Below are 20348 nucleotides of genomic sequence, written 5' to 3'. Positions count from 1 at the left end.
TCAAAAGAAATGAATGCTAGAGCTCCAGAGAAATAATCACATGTTTAACATGTTGGCTCTAGTTTAAGTAATCACTTCTCTAGGGACCAATCTACTTTTAAAAAAATGCAGTTCTTATAGTGAAGACAGAAATCTAGTTTTTAGGAGATTTAATCAATGCAGAGTCTTATATTCCTTTAGCCTTCTAATAGGCAATAAATAACACAGATCTTTCATTTGCAGCCTCTATAACAACCGTGGGGAAAGTGCTTTTTTCAAAGCAAATACTTCTGTATTCTGGGTATTTGGAGTTCTCCCTAGTTCTTCAGATCTAAAGAGGATTGACGGGAGCCCCATTCTCTGGAATGTGGAAGACCAGAGCCCTTTCCCAGATTGCCATGAGCTCCAGAGGGACTTGTGTTCTCATGGTCACCTCTGGCTTTGGACACCTGCTTCCAACCATTGGCTCTGATTTTATGAATTGATTTGCTGTCCTGCTCATCTTGTTTCTCTCATATTGTGTCAGCCCTGAGGTAGGACTTGGTTCTTTTCCTTTCTTTTCACATGCACAAAAAAATGCAACCTCCCACCCCCAAAATTAACCAACAAAAATAAGCAGACACCTACCTATACGCGGTAATTTTGTGTGAGTAGAAGACTCTCCTGAAGTATATCAGAATACAAATGTGACATTGCATAAACATGAACAAATTAAAATTAAACTGTAGACGTCTTTGGAATGAAAAGTCCTTTAGCCACCATATACCATAGGGAGCTTCATTCTCGTTTCCTCTCCCTCTGACCTTTTCTCAGCTCGTGCTTTGCTTATTTCTCTGTTCTCATATATAAAGTAATAAAGCTCTCTTTGGTCATTACCCCCAAGTTACCTTGGCATATTCAAGTTCCATTGAACGGCACAGCTGGTTGGCAGTTGTGATCACACGCAGCAAAGTTTTGAAGGTATCACACCTGCGCTGGCCTACCCATGGCCTGTTTGTAGGATTATAGCTGTGGAAGTGAGAGCCCTTGTCATGATAAACTGAGATTAGGCATGTGAACAGTGAATAACAGTACTGGGAGTAAGTACATGGTGGTCATTCAATAAATCCTAGGTGCTATTATTAGCATGACAGTCTTCCACTGATAATACTTTTCTCAATGATAAAAAGTGCTGAGTCTTCCTACTCTTGGGGTGCAGAATAATCCTAATTTGGATATAGAGGCCTCCAGAATCTGTGTACCCTTCCAGAGATGCTTGGTGCTTATATCATGTGACTGTATTTATTTTCTTCCATTGCTAATACACAGAAAGTCTGTTTGAGTCCACATGTCAACAGTTTTGTTTATCAATTAAACTATCTGAAAGTTATGTCCTTCCTTTGTAATAAAAAATAAGGCTGCGATCATGAGAACTGATTAGAGTGCCAATTCATTTTCCTGAGAGATACAAAAGAAAACAGAGAAATAATTTGCTGAAAATGGAGCAATACATACCATTATTTTGATGAGGGTCACTGCTAGAAACCTGGATTTGTTTGTATTATGGGATGTATAAGGGCACTGCGACCTGCCTCATGTTCTCAAGGAGACATAACTGAATAAGAGGATAAAAACTGAATGGCAATGGGAAATAAGCACAGGAGGAGGATTCTTTAGAGGTATGTTAGATTAGAGTTTAGGTGAGTTTTTAGAAAAGAATTATTGCGTAAGAGTCATTTCCAGAATTTCAGGAACTTAATTTCAAAGTCATGTCCAGAAAGAAGAGATGAATAGTCTTTGACCTATTGAGCTCTTGTTATCTATGGCTATAGTATAGCTTATGCCCGCTATGAATTCCAACTCCTCAAACTCAGAAACTGTGTTTTATTTACCCTTGTATTTCTTACCTCACTTAGTGCTTAGGACCTGATAGATACTTTATAAAGATGTGTTGAATGAATGAGTAAACTAATATATTTATAAATGGATCAACCCATCAAACAACCTACAATTTAATTTCTGGACTTTTCAACAATGAGATTTCCCTTTTAGCTTTGACGAAAATAGAAAAAAAAGGCATCACAGTCCAGTTTTTAATATTACTTTATAACAACATTCCATGAACTACGAGGTAAAATTCTTATGTCAGTTTTGCTAGATTAAGATGTTAATGAAGAAAAATTCATGAGCCTTGGCATTCTTTTTTTAGCTGTTCTACCTTCACTTTCCAAAAGGGCAAAATGAACATCTGTGTGTCTGGAACAAAAGACAAATTAAAAATAAGAGGTTAATTAGGCATTAAATTGACATTTTAAACACAATTTTAGTGCTATAGAAGTGGTGAAAACAATCATTTCAAATGTGTTATTTGGGGGAGGTAGATTTTATTGATTAGTTTACTCAAAAGCTGACTCAGTCTGAACAATTAGAATATCAAGCAAAGAACACATATGAAACAAGCTTTGGGAGAATTCTCCATTAACTATTATGATTGTTGCAAAAAATAATAATAACATGTTTTGCACAGCTTTGTTATCAGGAGCCTTTACATTTGACATTTCAGAAGCAAGGAAAGCGAATAGCTTAAGAAGTTGAAAAGCCAATTCATCATGATGTCTGACATTTGGGAGCTGATATTATCATCTGTAATTTAAAATTCAGAATTTATAAAGTGCCGTCATATAATACTTCCCAGCAAACAAAGGTCTTGCTGAAATGTCTATACTTATCTGGGAAATAACATAGAGTCACAAAAAGCCGATGCTTTTGAATTTGAATGTTTATTCCTCGCCACCTCACCCCTCAAATTTTATAAAATAATGAATTTCTACCTTCTGCAATCGGCAAAATTGTATGCACAAGAAACTGATTTTATATATGGAGATTTAAAAATCTACTACGACCTCTTTCATCATGGTTATGAGTCTTTTCTTGACCATGTATCATGTGATGTTTGTTGATCATTTGTTTGCTTTATTTCTTTTTTTTTTTTTAATTTTTATTTATTTATGATAGTCACACAGAGAGAGAGAGAGGCAGAGACACAGGCAGAGACACAGGCAGAGGGAGAAGCAGGCTCCATGCACCGGGAGCCTGACGTGGGATTCGATCCCGGGTCTCCAGGATCGCGCCCAGGGCCAGAGGCAGGCGCTAAACCACTGCGCCACCCAGGGATCCCTGTTTGCTTTATTTCTAATCGAAGTATGATAGCACATGAAAATATATTTGGAGCTACTCTAGGATACTGCTGAGAATACCAATCACCGTTGTGCTATTGTGTGCTTATGCACAAGGTTTTCTAGTCCAGAGATTCCGATCTGACAACATCAGGAAGTATTTTCAGAAACAGCTGCATTAGAATATATCCATTTGGAGAAATTCTACAGGAACCCCAGCCCCTCAGCGTCCTGGGGCCCAGGTTATCTCCTTGGACCTGAAACTGATCTTCCAATTTCCTTTTCATTAACGGAATCAGCATTAAGATGGAGATTTCTGGTCTGGCATTGATAATCTTGCTGCTTTCCTAAAGACTGGTTTGCTCTGTGCACTATGCTCAGCTTTCTTGTAGTTACTTTCAGATGAGAGAAACAAAATATTCCCTTTCTTCGCTTCATACAAATACTTCAAGAAAAGGTACCCAGTGATTTGTACAACTGACAACTGCAACCATTGCTCCAGGGCAGATTGAGAAAAACTCATATTCTCTTTAACACAACCCAGAAGTGCCTGTTCATCTACCTTATGGCAGAGGCATGTGTTTCATTGCTGCTCTGTGATCTAATTCAGAGGAGAGATAGCTGCGGCATTTTCAACTGATATATAAAAATAGCTGGTTGCACTAGACACTGTCTGACGTCAATGAAATCATTAAAAAGCAGTGACCAGTCTGCAGAATGTCTCTGATTGCAGCTCAATGTGCAGATACTTAAGCCACATCATTTTTTCTTTTGACAGACAGCTATCTTTCCTTACTGTAAGGTAATTTTCATCAGTCATTTAGCTAATATGTGGTTAAAGCTCAAGTTCTTCCTACTCTTCCATGGCACATAATCTGATGTAAAAATTCAGCCACATTTGAGAGGGTTCATATCCTGTGGAGATAGTGGGAATGGACAGTTGAGGACCTTTGGAAATTTCTCGTAGACTTCTAAATAAATGTGAGCCCACAGATTAATTAGTATTGTATTGGTTTCCCACCACAGGATTTGTGCTGAAACTTTTGAAGGTGACTGAAGACACTTATAAATTCTTTCCAAAAGGTGGAGCTCATACCAAGAACCAGATACAAATACCAAAATGCCAGATGGGGTCTGGCTCAGGAGTTTTCCAAATCTGCTATCCTGTTAGAAGTTTGACTACCTTTCCCTCCAACATGGAGTCCCCTTCCCCATTCCTCACTATCAAGATAAATCCTAGCCATCCTGAAAATCACCCTCAAGTCTTGCCCAATCACTCTGCCATCATATTATATTTCCCTTTCCTGATCAAACTACTCCAGTCCATAAACTAGTTTAGACCTTCATCAAAGTCTCTTTTCACTTTCACAAAAGAATGCTTTCCTGACCTGTTTCTGTTCACTCCCTCTTTTACCATACCCTAGAGCAATTCTTCTAACATATCAGTCTGATTATGTTAGCTCCTTATTTAACACCATAAGTGTCTCCCTATGTGAGAGCTCACCAAGCTTCATGCCTTTTAATCAGATGAACTCATTCATGTTCTAGCCAGAGGCCAATTAAATGAATCTGTTGTTCTCCAGCTCTTGGGACCCTTTATTTTACTCTATCCTTGCATTTTTATCATCAGCCCATTCCTGCAACCATTTCCCTTGTGATATACTTCATCTATAGTGCTCGCCCTTCACACTTGACAGATTTGGCTTTCTTAATGTTGAACAGTTGTGTTCTTTTTTGAACTAGGTTTGTAATAGTGCTATGACTACTTAGGGAACCGTGCTACTCAACCAATATCCATACTAGGTTCCTTGTGGAACATAGCTCAACTTCCTTTTGGGAATAGACCAGATGCTCCCTTATTACTGCAGGATAAAACCTGTGGCACACTACACAGAACCTGAATCTGTGGTTTCAGACTGTTCTTCCACCAGTTCCACCATACACCTTATAACAGCCACTGGGCCCATCACAATCTTTCATTCTTCCACCAAACTATGCCTTAAGTTTATGAAGCCCCTCCACCATAGTTACCCCCACCAATTTAATTGATCCTATTTACATGTTCCCATGGAAATGCATATTTATGTTAAGTACTTATGTTTTGTAACTGATGGATATCTGTTTCTTTTTTCCTAAAACTTGACTTTCCACAATGTAAGAAGCTAATATTTTATTCTTTTCTATATCTAAAGATATAGATACAATACAGGGTCTGCCAAATTATGGTTCCTCAGCAAGTGCAATTTTTTTTTGTACACTCACAACTCATTACTTTTACTTCAGATATTGTATTACATTTGTGATTATGTAATTATCTGTATGATAATTGGTTTTAGCTTTCTCTTTTATAATGTAAGTTTATTCCATGAGAGCAAGTATGTTTATATATTGTTCACTTTTGTATCTATAGGAAATAGGAGAATACCTGAAAAATAGGAGTTTTTCATATTCATTCAATACACGAATGTCTCTTCCTTAGAGTTCAATTATTTATTGAGATTATGAATCTTAATTTAGGCTTGGGCATACAATTAACATCTCTAATGGCTGAAATGATGACTACAGGTGGAACATTGGATTATGTGTTCTTCTTTTTGGCAAAATTCCCTTCCTTTTAACTGTGTTGGTAAGAAGATATTCACATTTGAAAACAGAATGTATAGGAAGCTAGCAGGCTATATCACAAGCTTCTCAAGATAAGATAACCTGTGATTCTGGACTTGGGTTAGTTAATTGCCTAGGTTGGCACATCATTGAGGAGTAGGACTTTGTCCTTTTGTTTAAGTGCTTCATTACATAGGTGTTTATAACTTGTTGGACAGATGCAGGTTGTAGTTAATAACAGAGCCACCACTAAGCAACTATCAATGAAAAATACAGAGCAATCAAATCAAATCAATAAAGATAGTAAAGATGAATTACAGGAAGAGATGATGTAGTTAGACTTAATACTGTCTGGCCTGTTTCAGTCCACTTGGAATGTGTTTTTGGCTTAAAATACATTTATTGTAAACCATGTTGTTATTGGCAAGGTTTTTAGGACCCTTGGAAATAAAATTATCTTTCCTTTTTCTTTCTTGTACTTTCTATTTTAGTGCAAACAGCATGAGATTGGGAGTCAGGGAGTCCTGGGTTGAAATACTACTTACAAATATTGCAATGTTTTGAACATTATTAGCCTTTGAGAGGTCCTGCTTCTTCAACATCGTGGATGTCAAGGTTGAAATAAACAATATGTATAAAATGCCTGGCAAATTACTGAAGCTGGATAAATGTCAGTGTTCTCTTCCTACACATTATCCCTTGATTTTTTCTTTCTTTGTTTTCCTTACCCCAACTCCTTTGTCACAGTCTTCCCAGTCTGTGAAACTCTTGATGATTTTCTTTAATTTCCAAGGTATTGGTTGGCTAAAATGTTAGCCTAGAGATTCTCCAGAGTTCTGTAATTTAGGAAAATTTGAGCCTTCCCTAAGCATATCAGTAACTAGTGAAAATTCTGTTTTTTATTTTTTTTAAAGATTTTGTTTTTTTTTAATCGTGAGAGACCCATGGAGAGAGGCAAAGACTTAGGCAGAGGGAGAAGCAGGCTTCCTGTGGGGAGCCAGATGTGGGACTTGATTCCAGGAACTGGAGATCACAACCTGAGCTGAAGTCAGATGCTCAACCGCTGAGCCACCCAGGTGTGCCTATTTCTTTATTTTTATCTGTTTCCATTGACTGAAGAGTTTAGAATCTTTCTTCAGTATGCTACATGTCTACAGCTAACCAATTTCTAGTTGGATATTGTAAGCTTAGATTAACTGAGTTAATCTAGAATTTTATTGGGTTGAGATTGGGCTATAGTTATAATAGAAGGCAGAGAAAAGATGGGTAAATATAATGTAGCCTAGTGAAAAATTATGAGATCTGTAGTAAAAGGACATTGCTAAAAATCATCCTTTACTTGTTAGCTAAATAAATTAAAATAGGCCATTTAAAAACTCAGTTTCTTTATTTACAGAATTGGATACTTTTCTGACAGGGTTTTTGTGAATTTGAAAGACATAGTGCATGTATAAAGTTTATTTTAAAAAGAAAAGCATTCTAAATGTTGTAATTTGATTTTTTATAAGATAAGGCAAAGGCTAGTTCCCAATCCAGACGTGACAAAAGAGGGCCTGACTATGTATTTGGAAAAAAATGTAATGAAGGTTAGCCAAATGGAAGCAGACCAGAAGGAAGGAGATCAATATTTGTTCAGTTCTTAGAATTTCCTGGGGCACAGAAATTCTAACTCATACTTCTCTGGTAGATGCCCTAGAGGAAAGGAAAGAAACTTTGGCTTCATCTTGCCTCATCACAATATCCAGAATCCCCTAGATGCCTACCAGAGAAAGTTGGTTCAGCTTTTTCTCAAGAAGTTGTTCCATGCAAGAAAAAACACTCAGCCTGACTCCTCACCCACGGAACTAATCTGATATCTATTAAACCATTGGGATGGGACTTGAAGATGGATTAGTAGTTGCTAAAAATATTCTAAGAGATTAAAAACAAAGCCCCTGGAATGCCTGGGTGGTTCAGTGGTTGAACATCTGCCTTCCACTTAGGGTGTGATCCCAGGGTCCTGGGAACAAGTCCCACATCCAGCTCCCTGCAGGGAGCCTACTTCTCCCTCTGCCTATGTCTCTGCCTCTCCTTCTGTGTCTCTCATGAATAAATAAATAAAATCTTTTTTTTAAAAAAAAGAGCCCGCTCTAGTGCCCATACCAAGTGGCCCAGGGATAATTAGAGGAGTTGAATGGGCAAAATTGTTTACCTGCTCACTATGAAACCCCTTCTTGAATTCTTCTATTTTGGTTACCATTTGGTATTGGTAATTGGGAGACGTGAGATGAGAGTGGATAGCTTAGAATGAAAGAAACCTAGAATTCTCAAACTGAAAAGTTGACAGATTACTATTTCGTGCTCTCTCCTCTCTTTTTTTAACTTCAACTCCTACTCAACCATCCTTACTCTCAGCTGATGAATGTGCTTTCAGTTTTACAGAATACACCATGGCAATCACAGGAAAGGGTCCACAAGTTTCCACATTATATCTATTCACTGGCCTGCATCTACACCCTTATATTATCTTTTGAGAGAGAGAGAGAGAGAACAAAAGAGAGAGAGCATGAGTGAGTGGGTGTGGGGAAGGGAGCAAGGGAAAAAGGAGAGAGGCAGAGGGAGAGAGAATCTCAAGCACACTCCACGCTGAGTGCAAAGCCCAATGTGGGGCTGGATCTCACAACCCTGAGATCATGGCCTATGCCGGAATCAAGAGTCTGGCACTTAATTGACTGAATTACCCAGGCGCCCCTGAATCCTTATATTCTGTTTTCCCTCTTGCTACTGCAGATGAGGTGTCTATGTTCCTAGTAGGGCAACCTGTTCAGTTGTCCATCAGATGCCATTCTCACATTCTCAGGGCTATTTCCCCAGTAATACTCCTCTCCCGCATCAGTAATTTTCCCTCCTGGTGGATTAGTCTCATTATCTACTTATAAACTCTTATTTTCACAATCTAAACTAAACCTTTACCCTCACTTTCCTTTTAGTAATCATTCAATTCCTTTACTCTTCTTAAAAGCGAAACTCTTCAAAGTGCAGTCTTTACTCACTACCTCTATTTTGTCTCTGCCATTCTCTCTTGAATTCATTCAAATCATGCTTTTGCCTCTATTATTCCAATAAAAGTACTGTGGTCAACAAGTTCCAGTAGCTAAACCCAAAGGTCAAATATCAATGCTCATCATAGTTGTCCTTTCAGCACTATTAGACACAATAAATCATTTATTTCTTTTCTTTGATTTTATCCTTTTTTTTGAAGTGTTTTTAAATTTCTTTAGTTTGGTTTATTTATTTATTATTTTTTTAACTGGACTTCCAGGATGCCACTCTTTTCTGGTTTTCATCATCCTCATTAACCACTCCTCAGGCTTCTTAGCTGATTCCTCTCTATCTCCCTCACCTTAATGATGAACGTTGGTGTATCCTGGGGGCTCAGTATTTGCACTCCTTCTTTTTCAATGGTAATTTCATTCAGTTTATGCCTTTAAATCCTAACAACACCTTGATGATTACCATTGTGAAACTTGAAACATAAACCCTTAAAATCCAGACATATATATGCAACTGTTTTGTTGGCATCTGTACTTGGAGTTTAATGAGTTTATTAAATTTAGCATGTCCAAAACTGAATTTTTGAGCTTTCCTCTCACACCTACTCTTTCCTTGTCTTCTTCCTTGCAGTTTATGTCAAATCAAGTTTCCTTGGAGTCATCTTTACTTCCTCTTCCCTTTTCAGTCCAAAAAGAAAGTCTTGATATATTTGATATATTTACCTTCAAACTATAACCAGAACCTACCACATCTCTTCACCTCTACTGCTACTATCCCAAACCACCATCATTTTTTAACCAGAATTATTACAGAAGACTTTTAAGTGGTTTTTCATGTCTACCCTAACTCCCCTGACTCTCTTGTTAACACAGTGCCCAGAGTATTCCTGTTAAATCATAAATCAGATCATGTCAAGAACTTTGACACACATTGAGCTGGCTTCCATTTAGTGCAATTAGTTGTTTGATTCAGTAGACTGCACTTTTAAGAAGCAATATTCCTGGGAAATATTAAGGGAGGAGAATTCATCCACAGGCTCATCTTTTGTATTTGTTAAAGTTTATCCACATGGGTATTAATTGCTTGGCACTTCCAACTTGTGCAAGTATGGGTTTAGGTGCCTGGGGGTCTGCAGTAGTATCAACAAGAAGTCCTGGGGCAGAAGGAAAGAAGTTATATCCATCAGAGTCCACACAGAACTGGAGCAAGACACAGATGAGGCTAAGATGACTTCAGGGATGCATGAGATGCCCAATAATCTCTGCCTGAAGTGTTCTTCTTCAATGTTGACATAGCTCACTTCACCTTCATACAAAGATGGTCTTTACTCAAATGCCATCTTCTCAGTAAGACGTTTTCTCAGCTTCTTATTTAAAATGTAGTCACCTACATATTCCTAATACACATTTCCTGCTTTGTTTTTAAAAATTACTTATTAATTTTTATTGTTAGCCTTCCTCACTAGACTTTAAGCTCTGGGATAGCTGTGAGTTTTGTCTGTTTTGTTCATTGTTGAATTACCAGACTAGCATGTAGTATGTATTCAACAAGTAGTGAGTAAATTACTTATAAAAATTCTTGACTGGTACTGTAAGCTTTTACAAACATTTGAATTAAATACATGGAACATTCTAATTAATGTGTAGATCATATGTTTATTTTGTCAAATAATCAAATATCTTAAACATTCAAAGATAAGGTGGAGTATTTCCTATGTAGGTCCTAAAGCAAATAGATGAAGGAGAAGATTTGTTAGTGTCCACTGATCTATAGGACGCTAGTTTGCAAGCTTCTTTATTCTTCTAAGTTACCTTTTAATAATTTTCTTTGTTGATCTTTTCCATTAAATCTCTATAGAAATAACTACAAGGATTGGTGATAAGCTCATTCTTTGTTCCACCCGTCCCTGGATGTTAATAGTGAATCCCTGTGAGTCAGACAGTAATAACAGAAGACCTATGAACACAAGGTTCTGAATGAAATGGAATGTTGAAACAAAAAGGTGAAGTGGAAAAAAAATGACCTAAGTTAGTTCCTATAAGCATACATAATAAACATCATAAGTTATGAATGTTATTAAAAAATAATCATCGAGATCTGCTTTATTTGGTTTAACTCTGAAGAAGCAATACTATTTTCTATCATTATAATTGAAGGGGAAAAAGAGCCAAATAGTCAGTAGCAATGGTAAAACTTTTTTCTTAACAGTATTATTTTCTTCTGGGTGCTTGCTATGTGGGGGCCTGGTGAGTCATTGATCCAGATATGCCTGCATCTACATCCTGGTTCAATCAATTATTAGCTTATGTGGCTTGGGGTAGCTGTTAAACAAGTCTTGTTTTCTTTAAAGAAAGTTGAGATGATAGTACTTAAACTTCAAGGTTAATATTCTTTTTAAAAAAGATTTTATTTCTTTATTCATGAGAGAGAGAGAGAGAGAGACAGAGACAGAGACAGAGACAGAGACACAGGCAGAGAGAGAGAAACAGGCTCCATACAGGGAGCCTGACATGGGATTGGATCCCTAGTATTCCAAGATCACGCCCTGGGCCAAAGGCAGGTGCTAAACTGCTGAGCCACCCAGGTGTCCCCAAGGTTAATATTCAACAATTAAGAACGGATAAAGAAAGTACTAGTTCATAAAAGATGTTTAGTGCAGGCTAGATCCTCCTATGTTAACGGTTATCAAGAAACAACAATGTTGTCATAGAGTGTAAAATAAAAGCATGAAGTGAGACATAAATAACTTAAAGTAATTAGACTTTTGAATTAAAAATAATAATTTTATGTGATGATTTCAATTCTATTCGTATCAAAGATAAAAAGCATTGTAATTGGCCCAGCATTGAAGATCACTCTGTTGAAATGTCACAGATAGGACACCTCAGATATTTGAGCTCCAGGATTATGGTGTTCTCTTAGCACTTGTATAATTTAGAGAAACTTTCTCTTCCCCGTAAAAGTTCATTTGCTGTCTAGAATATCTCATTAAGCAACAAAAGTCTGCTTAAAGTTAACAGTCTAGAATATTGCATTAAGCCATAGAGAGATAATTAAATTCAGTTTGCAAACTAAGGAAGTTGATGTCCAGATGTGCCAGTTACGAATTTATAGCTCCAAATCAACACTTCATTGCCTGTGTTGTGAAAATATAGCTGGGTCCTTTAAATAGATCTCCTTTGTCAGCTGTCACAATGTTAAGTTTTAAGGGTTAGAGCATATTGGAGGGAAACTCTTTTTGGGTTCCTGGACCCAACTCCAACATGGGTGTTGGCAGGACTTCCTATACAACATCAAACACTTCTCGCCCAAACCAACAGGATGTCCACAAACTCATCTCAATTCTAACCCTATCTCCCCAGAAATAGCATTAGGTTGCATAGGTTGAAGGTTCAGTCCTACACAGACTGTCCTCCTCCACACTCCAGATGCCAGCAGCAAGTTCATGTTGTTACCTGCACTTCTGTCAAACTGGCTACAAATCAGAGGCTCCCAAGTCCCCCTCCTTGAGTTCAATTAATTTGCTACAGCAGCCCACAGGACTCAGAAAAACATTTTCTTTACTAGATTACTGGTTTATTATAAAAGGACATAACTCAGGAATAGTCAGATGGAAGAGGTGCAGAGGGAAAATCATGAGGGAAAGGCGTGGGAGCTTCCATATTCCCTCCAAGCCAGAAGCTTTATTACATAGGCACAATTGATTAAATCATTGGCCATTGGTGATTAATTCAACTTCTGATCCTTCTCTCCTCCCTGGAGGTCTGAGAGTGGGACTAAAAATTCCTACCCTTTAATCACATGATTGGGTCCATTGGCAATCTTCCCCCCACTCTTAGGTGGGGTCCAAAAGTCATCACATCAACATAACAAAAGACACTTTTTATCAGTGTCAATGCTAAGGAAATGTCATGGATTTTGGGAGCTATGAGCAGGTAATTATGGATGAAAACCAAATATATATATTTCTTTTCAATCACAATATCATAGAAGCTAAAGGAAGAAAGTGTTATTGTCTTCTGGCCTCAGTTTGAACCTCTTGCCAGCCTCCTGCCAAATGATTGCTCTAGGGCTGGGTTCCTGCAGTGCACAATGCTCAGAAACACCATCAGCTAGCAGCTTCTCCCAGGGATGGCTCTGTAACAGAGACTCTTGTGTACAGCACACCTCCATCCATGGTTTCTCCTATACCTACTTGAGCAACATGCAATGAATTCTGAGGCATTACAGCTCCCTCTGGATGGCTTCCTCCAGAGGGCAGGTTACCATCAAGTTTCAGTGACAAAGCATCTCAGCAAATGCACAATAAGAAATGGATCTTTCTCTGGGAGGACTTCTTTTTTGGATGCTCTATCTCAGACCTGGAAGTTGAGACTGCTCATTATTCCTGCTATTTCTATATTCTTTAGAGTTCTAATTCTTCTTACTTCAGGCTAACCAATTCTCTAGTACTTCAATATTTTGTTATAGTTAATAATTATTTATGTTAATCTTTCCCTATTCAAGTGACTATGTGGTTTCTGTTTCCTTGTTTGATCCTCATGGGTACACTAGAGTTTATTATTATCTATATGGGACCACGAGATAACAAATCTGTTCTACCTAGATGCCGTTCTGTTAACTTGTTAACACAAGTCTGTTATATCTCTTGAAGTGCAACCAAAAGTGGTAAATAAAAAAGGATAAAGGAATTATTAATCCTGTACTCCTTCTACTGGGGAAGGCATCTACAGAGACATGTAATGGGGTGAGGTTGTAGGAAAAAGACACATTATTTGAGCAGAGTGTGCTAGAACATTATTTTTTAGAGTTACATAGTAACAATGTGAGAATGTTGTTTTTGGTGTTCAGGTCTTCCTGTATTTGTCAGTCTATAAGAAAAAGAAGTTCCAAATGAGTCTTTACACAATGGTAATTTGAATTTCGACCCTGTTTTGATTTAAATTTATTAAACAACCAAACCAACCAGTGAACCGTAGGGAAAATCTATCAAAAGAAAGATGGATGATACATTGATATTATGTTTGAACACACTGTGGTTATTCCAGCATTTAAGATATTTACTGATTGATAGTAATTTGAAGAGTGTCTGCCAACACGATCTACTTTGGAAATAGGGTCTTTGCAGATGTAGTTAAGATGAAGTCATACTGGATTAGAGTTGTCCATAAGTGGTGTCTTTATAAGAAGAGGAGAGGACACACATAAGCATGGAGGACAAAGCAATATGGGGAGGGAGGCAGTGACTCATCCATAAGCCAGGGAACACCAAGGGTTTCCTACAACTATTAAAAGTTAGGAAAGAAGCATAGGATGGCTCCCTTCACCCCTAATCTTCCAGCACTAACCAACCAAATGTGCTGACACCTTGATTTCAGACTTACAGTCTCCAGAACTGTGAGAGAATAAATTTGTTATTTTGAGCCACCCAGTTTGTTATAGCAGCTCTGGGACACTAATACACAGTTATTGTAGTACGTATTGGGAGTTCACTGGTAAATAAAACAAAAACCATTCATGTCCTCATGGCTGCTGGTCATCTTTTGACATTTTCACTGGTAGTTTAAAAACCTGTTTTTATATAATATTTTTATTTGGAAGGCCCTTTTATGTTTGCAGCATCATAAGAAATTGTAGCTGCTGAAATGGCAGCCAAAATTTGGTAATGTGGCCTTGTGAGGAATCTTGTTAGATGGGGTCATCTAATAAGGCTTCAGTTCAGTTATTACTAAATAACGTTTGAGGAAATCCTGCAGAAAATCCTACGGAGCTCCTAAACATTAACATACACACAGAGATAGACACCGCACACTAGTTCATTCACTTCCTAAATTCAGAAATGCCTTATCTCAGGTATTAGGTAGATTCGACTCAGCCCATAATTTCAACAGTGACCCCAAGAGGACAGAGTTGATGACTTCTGAACCTCCTGCGATTAGTATTGATTAGGGAGAAATGATTTGGTGCTACCAAGGCTATAATTTCTCCCATTATAAAACCGTTAATTTCACTTTATTACTTTCTTCTGGAAATGGTCTTGCTCAGAATTGCCTGTTACTTCCCTACAGCACGAATCCTAGCCTGTATCTCGTTTGGACTAAACAGCACACCTAACATCTTCTTGTATATTCTACATCTTAAGGATTTTCCTTTCTCCTCTTTTTATATGAATCACTGACTTTATTCTTATATTCTCCGTGGTGCTCTTAGCATATTGTACATTTTTTTTATATTGTGCATTTTGAATGAAGACTTACTTCTTTATATGAATGGCTTTAGGGATATAGATTTTTAAAGTTTTCAATACTGACATCTTAATTGCCTCTGGAATGTGAATAACACCTTAAAACATACTATTTCCCAGATGGTAAGAGCCTAACATGAAAAAGAAATTAATTAAAAATGACTCCAAGGAAAGTATATGTGAAAGTTTTCTCTAATAACTTTGCAACTTTTCTGTAAATTCATTGAAATTATTTAAAATAAAAAAGTAAAACAAACAGAAACCCTCTAAAACATAAACATTAAAAATCTACTTAATGCTAGTTTTTGCTTTCTTATCTCCTTTGTGACTTAGAACTGAAGTCAAAGCCATCAAGTCCAATCTGATGAGTAAAAAAAGGCAGTGCCCCCATCCAGTGCATGATCTCAGAGGTGATTGGAAAACCTTGGTAGAGGACATTGGTATTTGTGCCTGACGGGAGCACCTTCTCACACCTTGTAGCAGAGCTTCGATTTTCCTTGTAAGTGACCACCTCCCATCCCACTCCATTCTCATTTGTGCAGTGCTCAATTGGGAAATTGACTTCAGCTCCAAATCAGACCAGTCACACTCAATTCTGTTTCTTGGTGGAAGTTATTGGGAAAAAGAAGTGCTCCTTGGTCATCTTGACTCAATGTAGAAAACTCTACTTAAATATAGTCAGTGCAAAGGAAAGTAAAACTGAGAGATGGAGAAAATTCAAGCTTTCATGAGACTGTGTGAGATCCCAGACCCAGTTTATCCCAAAGCTGCTTGTTTCAGTTTCAAATAGACTGAGAAGTAGCCCCCTCTTTTTTGGGGGCGGGGGGGGGGGTGCTTAAATTAACTTGAGTTGGATTTCTATCACAAACTGAGAAAGTAAGAATTAGCTTGGACTGAGAATGTAAAATCTGCTTGGCCATTCATCAGGCTGGAATAGCAGGCAGAGATAAAGCCAGTTTGGCAAAGTGAACAGGAAATGCTCTTTCTCCCAAGGGCATACTGTGGCTCTAAATTGTCCTAAGAATGCCCTTCTTGAATGACAGTGGCTACCTGAAAATCCAACAGTAAGAATGAGACATCCCACTCCTGCATGCAGGATCTAAGTCACTCTGATGCAGGTGAACAACCTCTACTCACAACCCAAGAGCAGAGCTTTGGAGAAGGGGTTTTCTCACATAGCTATCTTCTTTGTAGGGCCAAACACTGGGTCCACTTTGTAGTCCAGACTCTATACAGCTTTACTCAGCTTCGAATGTATTAAAATAGTGTTGCATTGAAATGTCATCTAAACTTCACCCTTTCACAAAAATCTGTAACCCTCTCCTTTCCTTTGTTTTGTAAGATGACCCATGTTTCATCTTCTGTGTGGTTTCCCTCATAATAATGGGCAAATTAATCTGATTTTTAAACTGATTAAACATATAAAACTGATCTGAGAAACCAGTAACAAGTAGTTACAGGTGGCTTCAGGTTAACTAAATGTAAGAAACAAAAGGGTTTTAATTATTATAGCCTTTTTCCAATAATAATTCCTCCACCCAAATTGGCTTTATTTATTTACCTTTAAAGATTTTATTTGTGTATTCCTGAGAAACACAGAGCAAGAGGCAGAGACATGGGCAGAGGGAGAAGCAGGCTCCCCATGTGCCCCCCAAATTGGTTTTAAAATTAAAGATCTGGTCATGTAATTCTCCCCCAAAGTAGATCTCCTGGAAAACTCAAGACTTCAGAGTATCTCATTTGGACTAAACATTTATCGTAGGATAATTTCTTAAGAGAAGGCATAGCCATGAAGATAAATTTGACTAGTTGTTTTAAAGTTGAGCTCCATAGTAGTTACTGAGAGTGGGATGCCTGTACCAGGAGCATCGGCATCGTTTTGGGGGGGTGTTTGAAAGGCAGAATCTGGTGCCCCAGCCCTAACTTGCTGAATCAGAGTCTGTATTTCATTAAGATTCTGGTTGTTGTATGCATCATAAAGTTTGAGAAGTGCAACCTCAGGGAGTCCGGAATGTTTTCATAGGGCTTTCCAAGAAAACTCCCAGGTGGGCAAGGGGACACACGGCTATTGGCCTTTCCCTTATGAAATCCATCTTGTGATATATTATTTTGTGAGTTTTACTTTTTACTCTATGTAAATGCTTCTTTAATTTAATACTTCATTGTGAATGAGCTCGTTGGATTGTGAGAGAATAGGTTTTGTTTGCAGCGAATAAAGGTAGGATCCTACTAAAGAGAAGCTATGAACCTAAACATTAAAGTCCTCTACCCAATTCTGTCATTTGCATGGAGATGGCTGCTGGGAGAAGCTGCTGATTCTTTTAGAGTACGAGCACCTGGGGTCCTAGAATGGCTCTAAATAACAGAATTGAGAGGGTGGGTCTATCAGAGGCCTATAGGTATAAGAACCAGGAAACCTCGTAGGATAATTTCTTAATAGAAGGTGTAGCCATGAAGATAAATTCGACCAGGAAGAAAGTTTGGTCTTCAGAGGGAAGTAGTTGACTTTGGGAACATCATGGGGGCTTCCACTGGAATTAATTTCTGTCCCAAGCCCATAGATAATGGGGGAGGAGGGGAGAGAAAGAGAGAGAACTGATTTTGGGGTAACTACTATTAGGGTAGTAGAGTCTGTCTATTAGAGTCTAACATAAAGGAAGGAGAAGTATTTCACATTTGCCTTTGTTCAGCTTTGATTGCTCACCCCTTTGGCACCTGAGGGCTTTACCTTTGCTGTGATGCCCAGCTGGGGATAAGCAGTGCCTACTGGACAGATTCTTGGGTCTGGTGGAAAAGAGGCCAAGATTGGAGGCTGAAGTGAGCATCGAGATGAGGAAGTAACAACAGCCAAAACAGCCAAGAGCTGGAAAATGTGTTTGTTTGTTTGTTTGTTTGTTTGTTTAACTAAGCATACAGGAAACCTCTTCTGGGAACCCAGGAGAGTGTGGGGAAGGGAGCAGTCTTGTTAGAAGCAGGAGCTGTGGAATTCTAGTTAATGTATTCAGCAAACCCCACTTGTGTCTACATGCAGAAGCAGCATGGAAAAGTTTGCAAGAGATTTTGTGGAAATTCAAAATGTAAAAAAACCTGACAAACCCCCAGACAAAAAACAAAATAAAACAAAATGTAGTCCCTTTCCTCACCCTTTCTCAGCTCTTTTTAAATAACTGCATCATAAGCCAGTTTCCCTGGGTAGATATTCTTCGCAATGACTGAGTTGACTTTATGGCTAAGAGATGGCGTTTTTCTGCATTTGGAGTGAACACCATGCAGTATATTTTCCCCTAAATTCCTCCAATGTTAGTATTTCTCCAAGGAATACAAGACGTGGAGGATACTGACTTATATTTTTTTGAATCCTCCTCACCACAGTGCTCAGCATGTGCATGGCCCTTCTCAAGCACTTGTCTACCATTTGATTGGGTCACATCTACTCACAATTTAATTTCATTGTGTCCAAACATGTTTTAATAACTGCCATGCCCTGGGAATGCAGAAATAGCTAAGATGTGCCTCCTCTTGTCAAAGTTTAAGTCAAAGACTCAAAATCTTATAGTCCAATGAGAAAAGGATTATTGGTTCTATATTAATATTTTCTGCTTTTTCCTCATGCCAAAATGAAAACCAGTCTGCAGACATACTTTCCCCGCAAAATGAAAGAAGCACAATTTAATAATAGCTGAGCACTTGTGTTGAGGCAAAAGATTTTCTCTCAATTATTTCTCGGTAAAACCCCAGGAGGTCAAGTTTACACATTTCCATGAGGTTAAAAAGTGTGAGAGGAGAGTAAGTATTCTGACAAGGAGTTCTTCAGGAACTGCCAGCATTGGCATTCTTCACCATCCTCCTCTGCCTGTCACTGAGGGCACTAAATCCCCCTTTCTAGAATTCAATGTGGTTTTAATGTGGTTCACCTTTACTTAATAGCTAGCTGCAGATGGTTCCAGGAATATGTCTATCCACTGAACTGAAGGATATATGTGGTAGAAGGTGCCTCGCTATATTCAGGTTTGCTTCTTGAACTTGATTCCAGGGCAGCCTTTATTATGGTTTATTATTAAGGACTATGGTGAAGCACATGTTGAGAGAGCCAGTGCTGAAACCATCCATCCCAGGATTAGTAAGCCTCAGCCTTACTTTCTACTTTAAAAGAGGTATTTCCTCCAATTTCAGGTGATGTTTTCACTCTTTTGATCTAGAAAGCATCACCATTTTTACCCTGTGTGGAAGAGACACTTCTTTATGGAGTCTGTTTTACCTTATGAAGTCAGCCTCTCGTGGGAAGGAAAAAGTTTCATCTGAAGTGCTGGAGGCAAGGAGAGGAGCGAGAAGAGATGGAGCCTCCACTTCGGCTGTTTTAGAGTCATGGATAGAATGTGGCAGCCGAGCTTGAACACAGCGTTCCCATGCATGAGGACGGGGAATGTGGCAGGGAGAGATGGGGAATCCACTGTTTATTAATGCTCGGCCCTTACCAACCTATTCCCAGTTGTACTTGCTGCAGAAATTGTCTTTTTCTTCTTAGGTTTTCAGGAACAACTGTGTTCAAACAGCTTTACTCTCTGGGGATATTACTTTGAAAAGGTCATTGAGAACAAATGCATGTTTGTTTGTTGTTTATTTATTAAAGGACAAAATGACGCCACCTGTTAGCTCCATGGAGAAAGTACCAAAGATGTGCTTCATCCATTTTCCTAAGGGACATTTTAGAAATGTCTTGTAGTGCTTAGCAGGGAGCCTACCATAGAGCACGTATTTGGCAAATGTTTGCTAAATAACTGACTAAATGAACAATGGCTCCCATAAACTATGGCAATGTTAAGGACAAAGATATGATTATGTGGAGCATTTTTCACAGGTACACACTGTTTTACAAATGTAGAAATCACTACAGCTTTATAAATAGAAATCCTCAATGTCATGAACCCATGAATGTATCTAACAAGCAGAGGTTTTTTGGGGGGACTTATGTCCAAGTTCAGTCCCCCAAATAATCTTGGACTGTGTGTTTTTTGTTTATTTTTTGTTTTGTTTTGTTTTGCTGAATGGTATTTAAAGTACTATTACAATGCTTAAATTTTGTTTGAAGGCTGACTTGAACCCCAATCCATAGACTTTATTTGGTGAAATACAAAGGCAATTTCCTTTTTGAAATAGTGTTTCATGCATTGGGCATAGTGAAGGCTCAGCAAAAGTAGATTTCCTTCACCCTAAGCTTTTAGCCCCAGGATGGCATTTTATAATAATAACACTAAATTAATGTAATATTTCTGTATTGATATTGGTCTTCTTTGTGGTAATATCAGAAGCTCAGAGCATCAGACTTTGGAGAT

General features: G+C 38.2%; 1 protein-coding gene across 4 annotated transcripts in view; it reads right to left on the bottom strand.

Annotated features, from left to right (window-relative positions):
- Positions 1–2043: 2043 nt before the first annotated feature.
- The window catches only part of PLCXD3 (phosphatidylinositol specific phospholipase C X domain containing 3), a 184884-nt gene continuing 166579 nt past the window's right edge, over positions 2044–20348 (bottom strand). For all 4 annotated transcript variants that reach the window (XR_007410366.1, XR_007410368.1, XR_007410369.1 and 1 more), the window contains one exon: positions 2044–2214. The gene's annotated coding sequence lies outside the window, so the exon portion shown is untranslated. The remainder of the gene's footprint in view (positions 2215–20348) is intronic.

The sequence above is a fragment of the Canis lupus genome, chromosome 4 (genome assembly GCF_003254725.2).
Source record: "Canis lupus dingo isolate Sandy chromosome 4, ASM325472v2, whole genome shotgun sequence".
NCBI classification, from domain to species: Eukaryota; Metazoa; Chordata; class Mammalia; order Carnivora; family Canidae; genus Canis; species Canis lupus.
Note: the sequence above shows the minus strand (reverse complement) of the source record. Positions and strands in the feature narration are given on the sequence as shown.